Consider the following 17,876-nt stretch of genomic DNA (forward strand, 5'->3'; position numbering starts at 1 on the left):
TGACCTCCATCCCAATAAGACCCTCCTACGAGCAATCGGCAAGGCGAAGGCTAAAACATCAGCTCTCGCACCCGCCTGCAGTTCCGGCTGATCTGACACCCTGAATATGGGTTCTAGGGGACCGGACTCCATATCCGCATGTAAAACTCCCGAAACGGTGCTGAACACCATCCTCCAAAAGTGTTCCTCCCTCTCCTCCCTATCCACCTTAGCCTTGAACAAGATCACCTCCCCCTCACCTTCAGAACCTCAGAGACCACCAACCATGAGACCTCTCCAATGTAATTAAACTCCACATACTCCTCAATCATCTTCCCTATCTTGTCACAGAAGCTCTGGTCCGCCAATAACCCTGCATCCATTCTCCACCCTGGCCTCTGGGCTGCCCCCTTCTCCAAAACCACATCCATCCAATGCGGGGCGTGATCCGAGATCACAACTGCCGAGTACTCCGGCAGTTTCCCACCACAAAAAGTCAATCCTCGATTGTGTACTGGGGAGAAAAACAAATTCTTGTTGCGTGCTATTTTAACTCAGCATCTTGCTCTCATGCCCACAGTCCTTGGCCAATTGCAATGCTCCGACACAACCTGGAGGAGCAGCATCTCATCTTCAAGTTGGTCACTTTACAGCCCTCAGGACCTAACGTTGAGTGCAACAACTTCAGACTATGACCTTTCTCCTCCATCACCTTTTTAAAATATCCCATACATTTATTGTCCTATATGGAGCATCCTTCCTGAGCAAGATCCACCAGTAAATATCCTTTGGATCAAGGAATGAGAAGCACAGGAAGTCACTAACAAATTCCTCGTGACAAACCACATTGTTGAAAGGCAGACTTTCAACTGCTCCAGCAACATGATCCTTGCTAAATAGGTTCAGGACAGGGCAGGGCCCCTGTGCGGCCAACCTCCACTGCTGGGGCCTCAGTACAAACCGCTTATGCAATTGCAGAAAGACACAAACAATGCTGTACGTTACCAAGTATCCCCCTTACAGGCGAAGTGGCAGACAAATCACTTTAATCTCAGCAAATGGGGAGGCTATCAATTGGCTTCAGGAATTTGCATTTGCTAAATAAATAAAGTGAACAGTGGTCTGTTGGACAAGGGAAGTGAGCCCTGAATGTAGAAGTGGAGCAGCGAGTGGAGGAGGTGGAGAAAAGGTTGCTGCTGCCCATAAAGGAAGAACTGATGGGAAATATAAATGGGAAGTTCTCGAAATCCTGCCTGGAAAGAGACAGAGAGTTGGCAGCTGTGTTTGTCAAGCATGGAGGTTGTGATTTGCTTAAAAGTTAAAAAGCCACTTGGACTGAAAAATAAATTGGAAAACGATGAGGACTGTAGTTGATTTAGTAATATAGGTCAGAGCATCTGTGTGGTTTCTGAGTTTGTGTGAATACCATTCTGTGATTCATTCCCACTTTGTTTTTGCCCATTAAATGAAGGAACTGCGAACTTTGAAATAACTGCAGTGCTTCACAAAGCAAACATCTCACACCCTGTCCTATACCGCAGCTCAGCTGCTACCTCAAAGCCTCAGGCAAGGCACATCACAGAGTATTATAGAATTTACAGTGCAGAAGGAGGCTATTCTGCCCATTGAGTCTGCACCGGCCCTTGGAAAGAGCACCATACCCAAGCCCACACCCCCACCCTATCCCCGTAACCCCACCCAACCCAACCTTTTTGGACACTGAGGGCAATTGAGCATCTCCAATCCATCTAACCTGCATATTTTTGGACTTGTGGGAGGAAACTGGAGCAGCCGGAGGAAACCCACGCAGACACAGGGAGAAAGTGCAAACTCCACCACTCAGACAGTGACCCAAGCCGGGAATCGAACCTAGACCCTGGAGCTATGAAGCAACTGTGCTAACCACTGTGCTACCGTGCCCCCGCCCCGTGAACATGTGTATTCAAACTCGGTCACTCTTTTTGAGACCTCTCTCTGCACTTCCACAATTTAGCCTTCTCTCTTAGTCAAGCAAAGCCCAAAAGAGGAGACATCGGGGGCGATTCCCTGGCCATGTTGGACCCAGTGCAAATCCCGCTATGTTGGGAGAATTGCGGACAGCCCAAAAAGGGATTTGCGGTTGGTACAAAACAGTTTCTGATTCTCCCGGCCCGCTCCAGCTGATGTGATCAAGATCTCACCCAGAAAGGGCTAGAAACCGATCACAGCTAATTTGCATTCATTTTAACATCAGTAGCAAGCACTCAGCAGGCAGGCAGGGGTCAAACTATGGCATGGATTGAGGAGCACTGGCGCTCAGCTCTCTGCGGGTTATCATCACCTCCCTGCCCTCGGTAATGACCCACTGGGTCATTGACTGGGCCAATGACTACACAATCACAGCAACCTGGAGTGATGTAATGCACACCGTGGGAGATTGGGAGATGGGGTTGGGATGGTGACGGACCAGGCCACGTCCTAAGTGAATCGGGCGGGTTTGAGCCTCCATGGCCCTGCGGGCTTGCCGGACCCTCTCCAACTCCGTCGGTCCTGCAACCTCCGTCTGGGCCTCCGGTTACTTCCTGGGCTCATCTTCTAGCCCTTGCTGATCCGGCACCTCCTCGGAGGTGGCCACATGTTCCTCTTCATCAACCTCCATCTTGTCACCCCACTGCTGTGCAAGGTTGTGGAGGGCACAGCAGACCACAACAAAGTGGGCGCCCCTGGGGGGGGGGAGATCTGGCTCCGGGAGGTGCCCCCACGGTGGCCTGGCCCGCGATCGGAGCCCACCGATCCGCGGGCGGGCCTGTGCCGTGGGGGCACTCTATTCTTCCGTGTCGGCCGCTGTGGTCCTCCGCGATGGCCGACGAGGAGATGAGCCCCCAGTGCATTCGCTGGGATGACGCCAGCACACGCTGGTGCTCTCGCGCATGCGGCAACTCACACCGGCCGGCGGAGGCCCTTCGGCGCCGGTTGGCGTTGCGCCAAGCCCCTTCCCCGCTGGCCGGCATGGCGCAAACCACTCTGGCGCCGGCCTAGCCCCTGAAGGTACGGAGTATTCCGCACCTTTGGGGCGGCCCGACACCGGAGTGGATCACGCCACTCCTTCGCGCCAGAGTTGCCCGCCCCGCCGATTCCTGCAGAATCCCGCCCGTGGTGTTTTAACTTGAGGGTCACCAAACCTCAGGCAAGGGGCAAGGTTCTGAAGGCAAGGCCTTCATGAATAACCTCAGCTGGTACGGCAATTGAACCAATACTGTTGGCATCGCTCCGCATCACAAACCAGCTGTCCTGCCAACTGAGCTAACTGACCCCTGAAACAAAGCAGCATGGGGAAAAGGCAGGGAAATGCACTGAGCCACAATGCTTATTTGGAGAACTGGTGCCAAATGACTGTCTTCTGCGCCATAACAATGCTGTGATTCTGGGAATTCTATTTAATCAACAAACAGATCCATTCGACCACCTTTTTGTCTATACTCATGCCAACCTCTTGCTGGGGTGTGGTTCAAAAGACACAGGTCATCCTCCAATATGATGTACAAATGACCATTCTTGATGGGCAATGTCAGGGTAGCTAGCGTGCAAGTTCAGTCGGTAATTGGGACGGCAAATGGAATGTTAGCCTTTATTTCAAAGCGAATGCAGTATAAAAATAGGGAAGTCTTTCCAAATAGCTATTCCAAAAACTATGCAAGGCACCAATTTGGCCACACCTGGAATACTGTGAACAGTTTTGGTACCCTTAACTAAGGGAAGATATACTGGCATTGGGGGCAGTCCAGAGAAGGGTCACTCGGTTGATCCTGGGTATGGAGAGATTTTATTATGAGAGGTTGAGGAGGTTGGGCCTGTACTCATTGGAGTTTAGAAGAATGAGAGGCAACCTTATTGAGACATATAGGATTCTCAGTGGGCTTGACAGCGTGGGAGAGTCTAGGACCAGAGGGCATAATCTCAAAGTAAGGGGTCACCCATTTAAGAAACAGATTAGGAGGGATTTTTTCTCTCAGAAGGTAGTGAATCTGTGGAATTATTTACTGCAGCGCTGTGGAGGCTGGGTTATTAAGTATGTTTAAGGCGGAGATAGATTTTTAATCAGTCAGGAAACCTGGGATATGGGGTCAAAACAGGGCAATGGAGTTGGGGATTATCATATCAGATCAGTCATGATCTCATTGAATGGCAGAGCAGACTCGATGGGCTGAATGGCCTACTTCTGCTCCTCCCTTTTATGATCTAATGGAAAATGAGTGTCTGCAAGCTGTTTGACTGTGGAAGAGATCAGAGTTGAACAGTTCATTTTCTGGAACAGGCCTCAGGATTAGAGTGAGAGCCAAGATTCGACCGACGGCAGCAACTGTTGAGTAGAATGTCAGCGAGAATCAATGTCTTCAGCTAAAGGAAGGTAAAAATTTCAAGCAGACTAACAATCCCTGTCCACGTCACACATAAACGTATTTTACTCTGAAGAATCCCATGCTTCAGAACCTTAGCTATCACAAAACAAAAAGTGGCATTTACATAGCACTTTTCATTAAGTAAAATGTCCCATGGCACCTTGCATTATCAGATATAATTTGGCACCAAGTCACACAAAGAGATATCAGGACAGATGACCAAACTCTTAGTTTAGAAACTTGGCTTTAAGAAGCATCTCAAAGGAGGACGGAAATGTTAAGGGAGGAAATTCTAGATCTTAGGCCCATCTTAAGGAAGCTTTAGGGGCTCAGTGGATGACTGGAGTCAATTAAAGGCATTTGGAAGGATGTAAACAGTCTTGCTGGGCCATATTTGACTGTTCATTACACTAATTGGGATAATGGGCAATTTCAATCTGCTTTAAGCCTGCGGACTAGCAGGCCCTGTAATTAGTATCAAAGTAATGTGCCCCATATGGGAAAGCTACTTTCACACAAGCCCCCTCTTCTCATGTGCCATGGCTGCTGGAGCTCAAAAACACATTCTACCCTTTGGATCAGGTAACAGTAAAGAGCATCTCAGCTGTATCCACACAATGACAGCTGACACCTTCTGGTCTGCAACCCTGCTTTAACCACACTCCTAAATTGTGATTAACAAGCAAGAGTCTGAATTGCACCTCTGTTCTCTTTCCCTCCCGTCCATTCCACTCCTCAAAAGCTCTTCAACTATTTTGTTAACTATTTTCAAAGCTGGGATTTAGCTCAATATTTGAAAAGGAGATTATTGTAGAGCTATTAGGAAAGAGTAAAGGAGGGCAACTAATTGGATAACTCTTTCAAAGAGCTAGCACAGGCACAATGGGGTAAATGCCTCTTTCTGTGTTGTATGATTTGCCACAGCTAATTTATGGGCAGCAAGATGCCGCAAACAGCAGCAATGTGATAAGGTTTCTCCGAAAAAATTTCTAAGTTCATTTGTGGAAGGTTTTTCAGGATGTTTCCCGCCTGCTCTGCTGGCAAGTTCCCCACCGCTGTTCAGTGACACATAAGGACACGATTCGCCCCAAAGGTTTCTAAGTTAACTTGTGGCGGGTTTTTCAGCGCGTTCCCCACTGCTATTCAATGACAGTCACTTTTCTGTGCCCTGGGGAATTTCTCACCGGTTTAGCCCACACTTAGGGTGCCATCTTCCCAAAAGGGAAGAAAGTCCCCAATCGAGCGCGTTTAGCCACGTGTTTCCTGGCATTCGCAGTTGAATAAGGGCCCAAAACGGGGAACCCACGGCCAAGGCGGCACATAGCCCTGTTTTTTACACCGGGGAGCTCTGCTCATCGGAACTTCCAGTTGTAGCGAAGAGATCAGGACGCCATTTTTAAGTGGTGTCCTGATCTCCGAAGCCAACAATAAAAATCCCCGCCCTCCCCCCAGCCCGAATGCACCAACCTCCCCCGCACCCCCAACACCCACGGTGGGCAACCCTGGCCCAATTGCACGTGCGCAAAAAATGGTACGATGGCACTGCCAGGGTACCCAGGTGGCACCAGCAGGGCCAGGGCACCAGCCTGCCCAAAGGGCATGCAGCTGGAGGCCTCCATTCCACTTGCAGACTCCCATGAGTGCCGTTCTCTCTGGTCTCCGTTTGTGGGGACCAGTACCAAACAGCCCCAAAGCAAGGGGGTTGAATCCCAAAGCCTCAGGTTCCTCGGGAATTCCATTATGGGAAGGAGTCTCCTTGTAACGTCTCGCAAGATTCAACGCATTTCGTGCCAGGTGGATCCCGGGAGTGGGGTCTCCCGGCTTTCACCGGCCACACTGCGCCGTGGCGAATTGCTTTTGCAGCGCAGCGTGGCCGGAAGATCGCACCCTTAGAATTTTTTTCAGCACTGCGGAGCTGAACTCAGAGATCTGGCCGCTTTTTTGAATGGGTGCCCCGATCTCTAAGTGAGTTCATGGGTCCCCCACACCTTCCACCCGTGGGCAATGTCAACCCCCACACACGTGGACACTACCCCACAACCTCCCCCAAGTGGGGACACCCCGCTATGGGGTCCCTGGGGGCACCCCTCTTCAGGCCCCCCAAAGCCCCCTTACAGCACCCTGTCATTCCAGGACCCTCACCCGTCACCCCCTCAACCTTCCCAAGGTCCCTACTTATCTGCCCTGCACTCCCCCACCCTTCAAACCCATGGTGCCCATGTTCCAGGGGTTGGGCCAGAGAGCCACCCTGCACTTATCCTGACCATCCAGGGGTCTCCGATGGCCCGGGAGGCCCCCCGAGTGACGTTCCACCTGGTCCACATTTGTGTGGATAAGCACTAATTGCTTCCCAGCTGCAGCCTCCCTGAGGAGGTTGGAGTATCGAGGGAGGCCGGTGGATCCCGGGCAGGTAAGTAGTAAGTAGGTTTATAACCTACATCCACGCGTGTCATTCAGTCCCACCCATTTTGAGTTGAGTTCGGACTCTGACGTCTTGTGGGACTCCAATGAATTTCGCGAGGCACAGAGCCTGTCGGGAGGTCCACTGGAGGCCTTTCCCGGGATTCTCTGGCCACGTTGTGCCCCAAGTCATTTTCCTGGGCCCTGGGCAGTTTCTCATTGGTTGAGCCCACACTTAGAATATTTTTTGGCACTGGGAGCTGAACCCAGAGATCGGGCCGCCGTTTTGAAAGGGTGCCCGATCTCTAAGTGAGCTTGTGGGTCCCCCACACATATATGGGCACTGTCCCTCACCCCCCAAGTGAGGATACCCTGCTGTGGGGTCCCTGGGGAGTCCCCCTCTTCAGGCCCCCCAAGCCACTTTTCAGCACCACCTCCCTTCCAGGACTCCCACCTGTCACCCCCCAACCTCCCAGAGGCCTCTACTTACCTGCCCTGAACAGTCCCACCCTTCAAACCCCCCTCCACCCTTATTTCATGGGAATGGCCCCCCTCGGCCTCTGACCCGTGGCAGTGCCACCCTGGCACTCAGGCACCCTTGCATTGCCAGGCAGTACTCCTGCCAGCTTGGCAGTGCCATCCAGGCACCTTGGCGATGCCAAGGTGGCAGTGACAAGGTGCCTGCGTTCCGGGGGAAGCCTGGGTGTAGTGCTATCATGGTTGTGCTGTAATTCACCGACTAGCCACTAGGAGTCTAATTAGCATATAAGTGCATGTTAGAGTCGGTGACCTCAGACTGACGAGGGAGCTGAGAGAGGTTGCTTGTGCATGCTCATACTGCTATTCATCTGTTGTTTTGTATATATTTCACCCACAGTTAATGTGAATAAATTGTTTATAGGTTTAGCTACAAGTGTTCTTGTAATAGAAATAGTCCATCCGACAAGAACATAACATGGTACCAGGGATAGATGGTATTAAACAGTGAGAAAGCCTGTCACGAGATCCAGAGAGATGTGAAGATTTTGCAGACTGCAAGAATGAATAACATGGAGTAATTGAAGCCACCAATGAGTCTCAGATGTCATGGTAATGTGGACAGTAAGTGGCATGTCTTTAAACAACAATTTAATCTGTTTCTTACTGCAGTTAATTTAGAAGATTAATCATATTTGTGTAAGGTAGCAATGCTCCTAACAGTGACAGGGCCCAAAGCAATGCTGTGTTTAATATGTTTAAATTTGCAAACAATGAAGATAGTAAAACATTTTAACAAGAAATTCAAAGATTTGATGAACATCGCAGCCCCAGAAAGGATGTAATTTATGAAAGCTATATGTTTAGACCACGTTTACAGAAGACAGAAGAGTCCATAGATCATTTCATCACTGATTTAAAGTTTCCTCGGTGGAACATTCCATGATTCGGGACTAAATTGTGTTTGGTGCGAATGAAAATAAGCTGAGGGAACGGCTGCTAAGGGAATCGGAGCTGTTCTTGGAACAAACAGTTAATATTTGTCAAGCAGCAGAGCATTCTAAAATGTTTCTCAGTAATGGCGGTGTCTTCATGGAGAAGAGTATTCCGGTTGTCACCCTTTTCGCAAAAAAAGGCGGGAAAGTTCCTGCAGCTCCTCGCACAACAACAAACAGGTTAAAGATCAGGACAAAGTATTTCTGTGTAAAAGATGTGATCAAAGGCACAAATTAAGGCAGTGTCTAGCATTTGGCAAGTTTTGTTCCAGATGCAAAGGGAAAAAACACTTTGCTCAGAATTGTTACTCTTAGCTCAATCCCAGATCAGACAGCACAGTGGAAGACACAGTCTCCAGTGATGAAACATCATTATTTGTTGGAGTAATAACAGCGAATAATTATTTTTTGGAGACATCAAAAAATTCTCCAGCACTTTAAAAAATGCAAACTGATGCTCCATTTAAAATAAATATGGTTGATGAGGACAAATGGCTGCTATCACTTGAAGTGAACGGGACAGTTGTCCAATTGAAGTTAGACACTGGTGCCAAAGCCAATTTAATCAGCATGGCTGATTTTAAAAATCTAAAATTCAGCCAATTAGAAGAAATCACAAAATATCTCTTGAGAATTTATAATGGTTCAAGCATTAAATGGCATTGCTTGTGACTGGAGTGTGGTGGTGAAGAACAGTTTATTCCTTCCCATTCTGTATTGTTTCCGAGGGCTTGGATTCATTATATAGGATCCACAAAGGATTGGAGCAGTACTCCAACGATTTTGAGCAAATTGTCTGCAATTTCAGTGATGTGTTCACAGGTTTTGGTGCACTACCATTCACCTACAAGATATAACTCAAAGAGGATGCAAAACCTGTGATGCAGGCACCTAGAAGAGTACATGCACCTCTTCGGGATCACCTCAAAAAGGAGCTAGGCAGAATGACAAAATTAAAAGTAATCAGAAAGATAGAAGATACTACCGACTGGGTAAACGCCATGGTTTGTGTAAAGAAAAAGAATGGCGATATTCGCATATGCATGCATCCTAAAGATCTTAACAAGAATATCAAAAGAGAACACTACCAAATACCAAAGTGTGAGGAAATCACATCTGACATGGTTGGTGCACAATTCTTTATGAAATTTCACTTATCTCAAGGTTTCTGGCAGCTAAAGCTAGAGGAACAAAGTACAAAGTACTGCACTTTTAATACGCCATTTGGACTGTATTGCTTTCTGAGAATGCCGTTTGCCATACTTTCAGCATCAGAAATGTTTCATCGTGCCATGGAGCACATAATTGAAGGCTTTGAAGGTGTATGTGTGTGCATGGATGATATCATTGTTTGGGGCTCAACCATAGAAGAGCACAATACGAGGTTGCTTAACGTTCTAACAAGCCTCTGGAGAAATGGGCTGAAGCTCAAGAAGCAAAAGTGACAATTTGGAGTAACTGAAGTCACATTCCTAGGGACAAGCTCTCATTGTGTGGCATTGAACCTGACAAGGACAAAATCCAAGCAATTCTCAACAAGCAAATACCACATAGCAAGAAAGCCATCTTAAGAATGATGGGCATGATCAATTTTTTTAGGGAAATTCATTCCAAGCCTGTCAGCAAAAACAACACATCTACGTGATCTCCTGCACAAGACAACGGATTTCACTTGGACGGAGCAATATGAGCAAGAGTGGAAGAAGCTCAAGACTTCACTAACCACCAGGCCAGTTCTCACATTTTTTTGACCCATCCAAGCGGATTAAAGTGTCAACAGACGCGTCAAAAGATGGTCCAGGAGCAGTTCTTCAGCAACTCAAGCATGACAAATGGAAACTAGTCGCATATGCGTCACGATCCATGACGACAAGAGAGTAGAGGTACGCTCAAATCGAAAAAGAATGCCTGAGTTTAGTTGTAGGCTTGGAGAAATTCCACGGCTACGTGTATGGGCTTCCAACTTTCACAGTTGAGACAGATCACCGTCCTTTCCTTAACATTATCAACAAGAATCTCAACCTAATGTCTCTGTGCATTCAGAATTGATGATGAAGTTACAATGCTATGATTTCAATCTCATCTACACGCCAGGCAAATATATTATCGAGAGCGGGGTTACAAAGTATTAGTAGTGAAATTGCTGAAGATAAACAAAGAACAAAGAAAAGTACAGCACAGGAACAGGGCCTTCGGCCTCCAAGCCTGTGCCGATCATGATGCCTTAACGTAGATTTGCATGTCAATATTATTTCCACACTACCACCAGTATCAGATACGAAACTACGTGAGATCCAAAAGTGATCAGGAAGGATCAAACTCTTCAAGAGGTGATAAGAACATCAACTCACACTGGCCCAGAGGTCAATATATGGAGTCAATATATGGAGTTCTACAATATAAGATCTGAACTTAGTATCATTAATGGAGTGGTACTTCATTTGAACACTATAGTTATGCCTCAATCTCTTTGCAAGCATGTACTTAAGAGGATACATGACGGACATCTCGGGATTGAGAAGTGTAAACGGAGAGCTCGTGACTCTGTTTAATGGCCAGGTATAAACCAGGATATTGACAGGATGGTCAGTTCTTGTGACACATACCAGACACATTGTTGCTAGTGAACAAGAGAACTTATGCAAATATCTGATTTACCTAATGTACCATGGCAAAAAGTAGCTATGGATCTCTTTCACCTACGAGGGAAAGATTATTTAATTATCATGGACTATTTTACAAACTATCCTGAAGTGGCTCCACTGTCAAGCATAATGGCAAGCAGTGAAATACTGCATACCAAGTCAATTTTTGCTAGACACGGAATTCCTCAAGTTATCGTGAATGATGACGGTCCTTGTTTTAGCGGTAAAGTGTGGCAACACTTCGCAGTCATGTATGATTTCAATCACGTCACATCAAGTCCATTGTACCCACAAGCCAATGGAGAAGCCAAAAAAGGTGTACATATTGTCAAGTAATTGTTGAAGAAGGCAATGGACAGCCAATCTGATCCATATTTTGCACTGTTGAGTTACAGACCTTTACCATTGTCACATGGTAGATCGCCAGCAGAATTACTCATGAATAGAAGGTTACGTACCACACTTCCATACTTGGAAAAGAAGGAGGAGAATGCAGTGGTACTGCAGGAAATGCAAAACATTAAAGCAAAACAAAAGCAGTTCTGGGATAGAGTGTCTAGAACTTTACCACCCGAGTTGTAATGACATTGTGAGAATAGAAGATTGAGGCAATTGGTTGAGAAAAGCCATTGTACTTGAAGAAGTAGCACTTCGTTTCTCTAATGTACAGAAGATGGGTTGGTTTTAAGAAGAAATCGTTACGTGCTCTTGAAAACCAGAGACGACTTTCTCAACAACGTGATGGATGACAAATCTATGTTAGAATTAACGTCAGTTGCAGTGTCAGATAATTCAGCAGTTCCTGAGCATGAGAATGCCATGGAGAACATTAAATCTACAAGCTCTAGCAGCAAGGTCAAACTTTGAGAAGATCAACCAGAGTCAGAAGAAAAGCTGATCGACTCAATTTGTAGATTTGGATTATTTGTACATAATATGCTGGCTGTTCTTGTGTGTGTGATATATAATATACACTTGGTAACCAGTTTTTAAAATTTTAAAGAAAAACGTTAGTACTGTTAGACTCACAGGCAAATAAGATCACATGTAAATATACTGATGTTTTAATTTATTCCTTCAAAGGAAAGGGGATGTCGTGATATCATGGTTGGGTTGTAATTCACCGACTGACCACTAGGAGTCTCATTAGTATACTTGTGAATGTTAGCGTCAGCTGACCTCAGACTGACAAGGGAGTTGGGAGTGAGGTTGCTGTGCATGTTCACACTGTTATTCATCTGTTGTTTTGTATATATTTGACCCACAGTTAATGTTAATAAATCATTTATAGCTTTCGCTACAAGTGCTCTTATGATATAAATCAGGCTATCCGACAAGAACATAACACAGGGGGCCACCCTGCACTGACCCTGATCACCCAGGGGTCTCCAATGGCCAGGGAGACCCCGCGGATGCTGTTCCGCCTGGTCCACGGTTTGTGTGGACCAGTGCTGAAAGGCGCCTGGCAGCAGCCTCCTGGGGAGGCCGGAGAATCGAGGGAGGCAGGTTGGTCTTAAGTAGGTTTAAGACCTACTTCCACAAACGTCATTTGGTCCCGCCCCTTTTGGGCCATGTTCCGACGTCTCAAGGGACTTGGGTAAATCCCGTGAGGCACGGAGCCTATCGGGAGGCCCGCTGGAAGGCTCTTCTGGGATTCTCCCGAGCACAACGCAGCAAGAGAATCGCGCCCAATGTGTTTTCTGTCAGTGATGTTAGTTGAGGGGTAAATAGTGACAGGATATGTGGAGAAAGATTCAGCTCTTCTTCTAAATAGTGCCGGGTGATTTTCTTTGGTTCTCATGGTCGAAAACATCTCATTCGAAAGACAATGCAGCACTCCCTCAGTGCTAAATTAGAGTGTGAGAATAGATTTTTGCACTCAGGATTTTGGAGTGGTGTTTGGAACACACGACCTTCCGACACATCAGAGAGAGTGATACCCACTGAAGCACCATATCCTCACAAGAGACAGCATCTTCCAGCATGGAGGAGAATACTGAAAGAAACACTTCTGTGAGAGTAAATAGGGAGAAGCTATGGCAGGAGGGTCAGTAACTGGAGGACACAGATTGAAGGTATCCTGTAATTGGCAACAGAAGCATAATAATAATAATAATAATAATAATAATAATAATAATCGCTTACTGTCACAAGTAGGCTTCATTGAAGTTACTGTGAAAAGCCCCTAAGAAGCAGATGGGGGATGTGCGGACTTTTTTCAATGCAACAAAAGATTGTCACCTGAATGTCCTGTCTGAAAAGGTGGTGGAAGTAAATTGTGCAGTAACTTTCAAAAGGAAATTGGATAAGCACTGTAAAGGAAAAAATTGGAGGATTATGGGAGAAAGCAGCGAAGGGGACTAATTGGATTGGTTATTCAAAGAGTTGACAAAAAATGATATCCAAGTAACCTCTGTCTCTCCTGTACGATTCTTTGACTCACCTTTTTAACTTTCATTCGTGTCTCCACATCCCTAGTCCCGGGAACCACCTTGCTACAGGTGTTGGTTTTATCAAAGCTCAAATGTACTTTGTGCTTGCAGGAGGTCTTCGGTGTTGTAGTATACTTGCTAAGATGGCCAACTTTTGCACTAGTCTCGTGTAGCTGATGAATAAATTTAAATCAAGCTGCTGGGTTTAGTTTGGAGAATGGCAGTGTGGACTTTGCATGATGTGTTTACTGGCAGACCAGCTGGAAGGGCTGACGTGGAGGCTGTAGGTAGTGTAGCGTTTCTGTTACAGGATTACTGATCCAGTAAAAGGCAAGTTCAAATCCTGGCCAGTTTGAAAAATTGAATTCAGATTTATAAAACAAATCTGTTAATGAAAAGCTGGCATCAACAAAACATAAAACAGTCAGACTGGTGTAATATTATAAAGCTCAACTGGTTGAATAATGTCCTTTGGGGAAGGAAAGTTGCCATCCTTACACAGTCTGACTTATGTATGAAGTGCATGGATGGCTTTTAACTGTCCCCTGAAGAGGTCTAGCAAGTGACAAACTATAGTTCTTCAAGAGGGAAGTCACCATCATCACCGCCTCCTCAGAGCAACAAATGCCAGCCGCGTCCATATTCGGAGAACAAATACAAAATTTCAAGGCTGTTCATGTTCTCTTGGAAGGATAACGTTCATCTCAAGATGTTTTTAAAATCCATTCAATTTCTCAAGTGGGAATGATGGGATTTGAACTTAAATTTTCTGGGTTAGTAATAGGATTGCGATTGTGATTAAATGTATTCCTGGAGGTTTCACCACATGACTTGACCCAAGCTCAGGCCTTCTGTTGGTCAACACATCCATCCTGGTGATGCACCACCTTCCTGTACCAATTGGAAAGGAAAATGGCCTGCTACCCAATTGGATGATGCTTGATGACAGCCACACAGCACCCCCCCCCGCCCCCGGCATATTTTAAATATTCGGTAAAGAGAAATGTTTAAAGAAAATGAAAAAAAAAGAAACAATCTTTTTCAATGTCCCTATGATTTTTTTCCATGGTTGCACAGAGCTGTGTGATCTTCAATTCCTGGAGACTCTGGGCCAATCCTGGAGTGTTGGCAACTCTAGTTATTAGCCCAGTAATCTAGTAAAGTAACTGGTTCTGACAGGCTGAGCTAACTGCCGCACTGTCCCACTGTGCTCAACAACACAAAGGCAATGTTTAAAGTGCCAAATGGTAAAGCCGAGGCCAGTGGGAGGCTCAGTTTCGGTGAAAATGGGGATTTATTTCTTTGGTGTCGAAGCTCTATTGGGGGGAGACTCTCGGCAGTACACAGCACTTGATGAAGGAGCAGGGATAGAAGTATAGAAATGTCTTGCCAGGAACAGGTGGCGGACAAAGCAGTTGGAGGAAAAGCCAAGGGATAGTTGGGGGAGTGAGGGAAAGTTCTGAGTAAAGGCTGGATGTTGAAAGGGGCCTCTGTTAACCATTTATTATTGGGGAGGTTCAGAGGCCCTTTAAATTCCTATTTGATTGAATTTTTGATAATATTTCTGTTCAAATGACTCTGAAGTTCTCTTGATCCCCGTGCTCTGCCTTTCTTTTGAACCCATTCTGTTGTCCTGAACCTTTTTGTTCATGCTGAATCTTTTGGGAAACAGCATGCTGAAACATGGCTAGCAATTGCCAGTCCTATGATGAAGAGAAGGAATTAAGAAGGGTTCCTCCAGTTCTTCCCCCTCCCCCATCCCTGTTCTCTTTCTAATCTGTGCTGCCTCTTGAGAAGTCACTGAAACCTTGCCAGCGGCCACTGGTTCAGAGGCAGCAAGATGTAAAACAAGGATGCAGAGAGGGTGAAAGAAAGAGGGCAGATCAAAGGCCAAAGACTGTTTTCAGTTTCGAAGTGCCGAAACTTTCCCATAGGCTCATGGCTTCCTGCACCCTGCAGATTTCTCTTCAGGGACCCTGCTCCAAGAGGCAAACAGGGAGGTCATTGTTCCCTCTACTTCTGTAGCAGTGTTGGTTCCCAGTTCCATTAGGCCCCCGCATTCTTCTACACCGCTTAACAATGAAAGCTGCATTTCATTTTTCACTACTTTGACAGGGCTCAGCCGAGTTATAATCAAGCCTCGCTCTCTCATTTTAAATTTTGCTGCTAGGTCCCTTTTCCCTTTCAGTGCAGTTTCAAGCAGACACAAATTGACAGAGTGTTAGCTGAGGGCCATTGCTCTTTCAACCATCCAAGATCCACATTCATGGGGAACTGCATAGGCTCAGTTAACAGTGGGGATCACAGATCACCAATCTCGGTTAAAGATGTGGAGAAAGCAAGGCGAGAGTGTTATTGGAATATTAGCCTTTATAACTCAATGGCTGGAATGGAAAGGGGAAGATGTTTTGCTGCAGCTATACAAAGCCTTGGCTAGATCACATTTGGGGTACTGTGCACAGTACTGAGCACCGTACGTTAGAGAGGATATATTAGATGTGAAGGCCCAGATGGACCACAATGTAAACCTGGCTATATGTGTTAAATTATGAGGAGGCATCACATAAAATAGGCCTCTATTTCCTGAAATTGATTTTAGGAGTTTTAAATTTTTGAGATTTTGAAAGGAATTGCTAGGGTAGATAGAGAGAAACGTTTTCAGCTGGTTGGGGAGCCAAGGACAAGGGAGCATAACGTTAAAAGAGCCATGCTTTTCAGGAAAGACAATCTCCAAGTTAAGGGTGGTTAAGAAATATGGAACTCTCGCCCACAAAAAGCAGCATATGTAGCTCCACGAATGACTTTAGGTCTGAGATCAGTAGATTTTTGTTCGGCAAGAGTATTCAGAAATATGGATTCCAGACAGGTTTATGGAGTTAAGCTATAGGTCAGCCATGATCTCACTGAACAACAGGACAGGTTCGAGGAGCTAAATGGCCTACTCCTCTTCCCAAGTTCCGAGGAGCTGCGGCAGAGGTTACTTGTCTCCATGTGCCATTCCTACAAGCAAATAATGTGTTTGGGAGATTGGGTATAAACCGGAGCTCTTTGCAAAATCAACATGAGGGAAATCTTTCCCATGCAACAAATGATTACGGTGAGCTCCAAAGAAGAGTCATGTTGGACTCAAATTCTTGGGCAGGGCCCCTGCAGTGTATATTGCAGTGGTTGAGGCAATCCGCCATTGGCCAGTGGCGGGCTCGTCTCATCTCACCGTTATCAATGGAAATTCCCATTCTATGCACCCCTCGCCGCCGTGAGACCAGTGGCTGAGGTTTGCTGTTGGCGGGACCAGAAGATGCCACTGGCAAGAACGACCAGAAAACTCTGGCCCTGAACTCTGTTTCTCTCTCCACAGATGCTGCCAGGCGTGTTGAGTTTTTCCAGCATTTTCTGTTTTTATTTCAGATTTCCAGCATTTGCAGTATTTTGCTTTTATTTTAAAGTCTGGAATGCTCTGCCTAAGAACGTGCTGGAGGCAGCTTCAACTAAAGCATTCAAAAGGGGATTAGGCGGTTATGTAAAGAGGAACAATGCGCAGAGTTATGGGGAGAAGACAGGAGAATGACACTAAGTGAAATGCTCATTCAGAGAGCTGGTACTGACACATGTGGCCAAATGGTCTCCTTCTGCAATATTAAACATTCCTGTATTTCTTCAGATATGAATGTCAGATGTCCTGGTATTGGATGGTTTTGGGGGTAAACTACACCCCACGTGAGTCACTTGCAGTTGACTAAAGTTGCTTGTTACATACCCCATCCCATTCTGGGGATGAAAAACAACTTGCATTTATGTAGCACCTTTACCATAGTAAAATGTCCCAGAGCCTCTCACAACGAACAAGCCACGTTAGGACAGGTAACCAAATAGTTGGTCAAAGAGGTAGGTTTGGAGGTGTATCTTGAAGGAGCGAGAGGTGGAGTGGTTTAGGGAGGAAATTCCAGAGTTCAGGGCTAAGGCACAGCTGCCAATGCTGAACTGATTAAAATCAAGGCATGCGCAAGAGCCAGAACTGTAGGAGTGCAGAGAAGACAGATCTCGGAGCGTTTCAGGGATGGAGGAGGTTACGGCGTAAGGCAAGACTAATGAAGGATGTGCAGTCAAAGATTTTGAAATCGATGTATTTCTAGACCAGTAGCCAATGTAAGCCAGTGAGCATAGGAACGAAGGGTGAATGGTCTTGGTGTGACTTAGGGTATGGTAAGCAGAGTTTTCAATTCGTTGAAGTTCAGACCATAAGACACAGGAGCAGAATGAGGCCACTTGGCCCATCAATTCTGCTCTGCCATTCATTCCTGGCTGATATTATTCTCATCTCCATTCTCCTGCTTTCTCTCCACAACCTCTGATCCCCTTATTAATCAAGAACCTATCCAGCTCTGTCTTAAAGATGCTCAGTGATTTGGTCTCCACAGCCTTCTGTGGCAAAGAGTTCCGCAGATTCACCACTCTCTGGCTGAAGAAATTCCTCCTCATCTCTGTTTTAAAGGATCATCCCTTTCGCTTGAGATTGTGTCCTTTGCTTCTAGTTTTTACTACGCGTAGAAACATCCTACACATCCACTC

The 17,876-nt window shown here is 46.2% G+C and overlaps 1 protein-coding gene across 1 annotated transcript in view; it reads right to left on the reverse strand.

Annotated features, from left to right (window-relative positions):
* Positions 1–17,876, reverse strand: part of rad51b (RAD51 paralog B) — an 868,394-nt gene that overhangs the window by 136,358 nt on the left and 714,160 nt on the right.

Source organism: Scyliorhinus torazame, chromosome 2 (genome assembly GCF_047496885.1).
Source record: "Scyliorhinus torazame isolate Kashiwa2021f chromosome 2, sScyTor2.1, whole genome shotgun sequence".
NCBI lineage: Eukaryota > Metazoa > Chordata > Chondrichthyes > Carcharhiniformes > Scyliorhinidae > Scyliorhinus > Scyliorhinus torazame.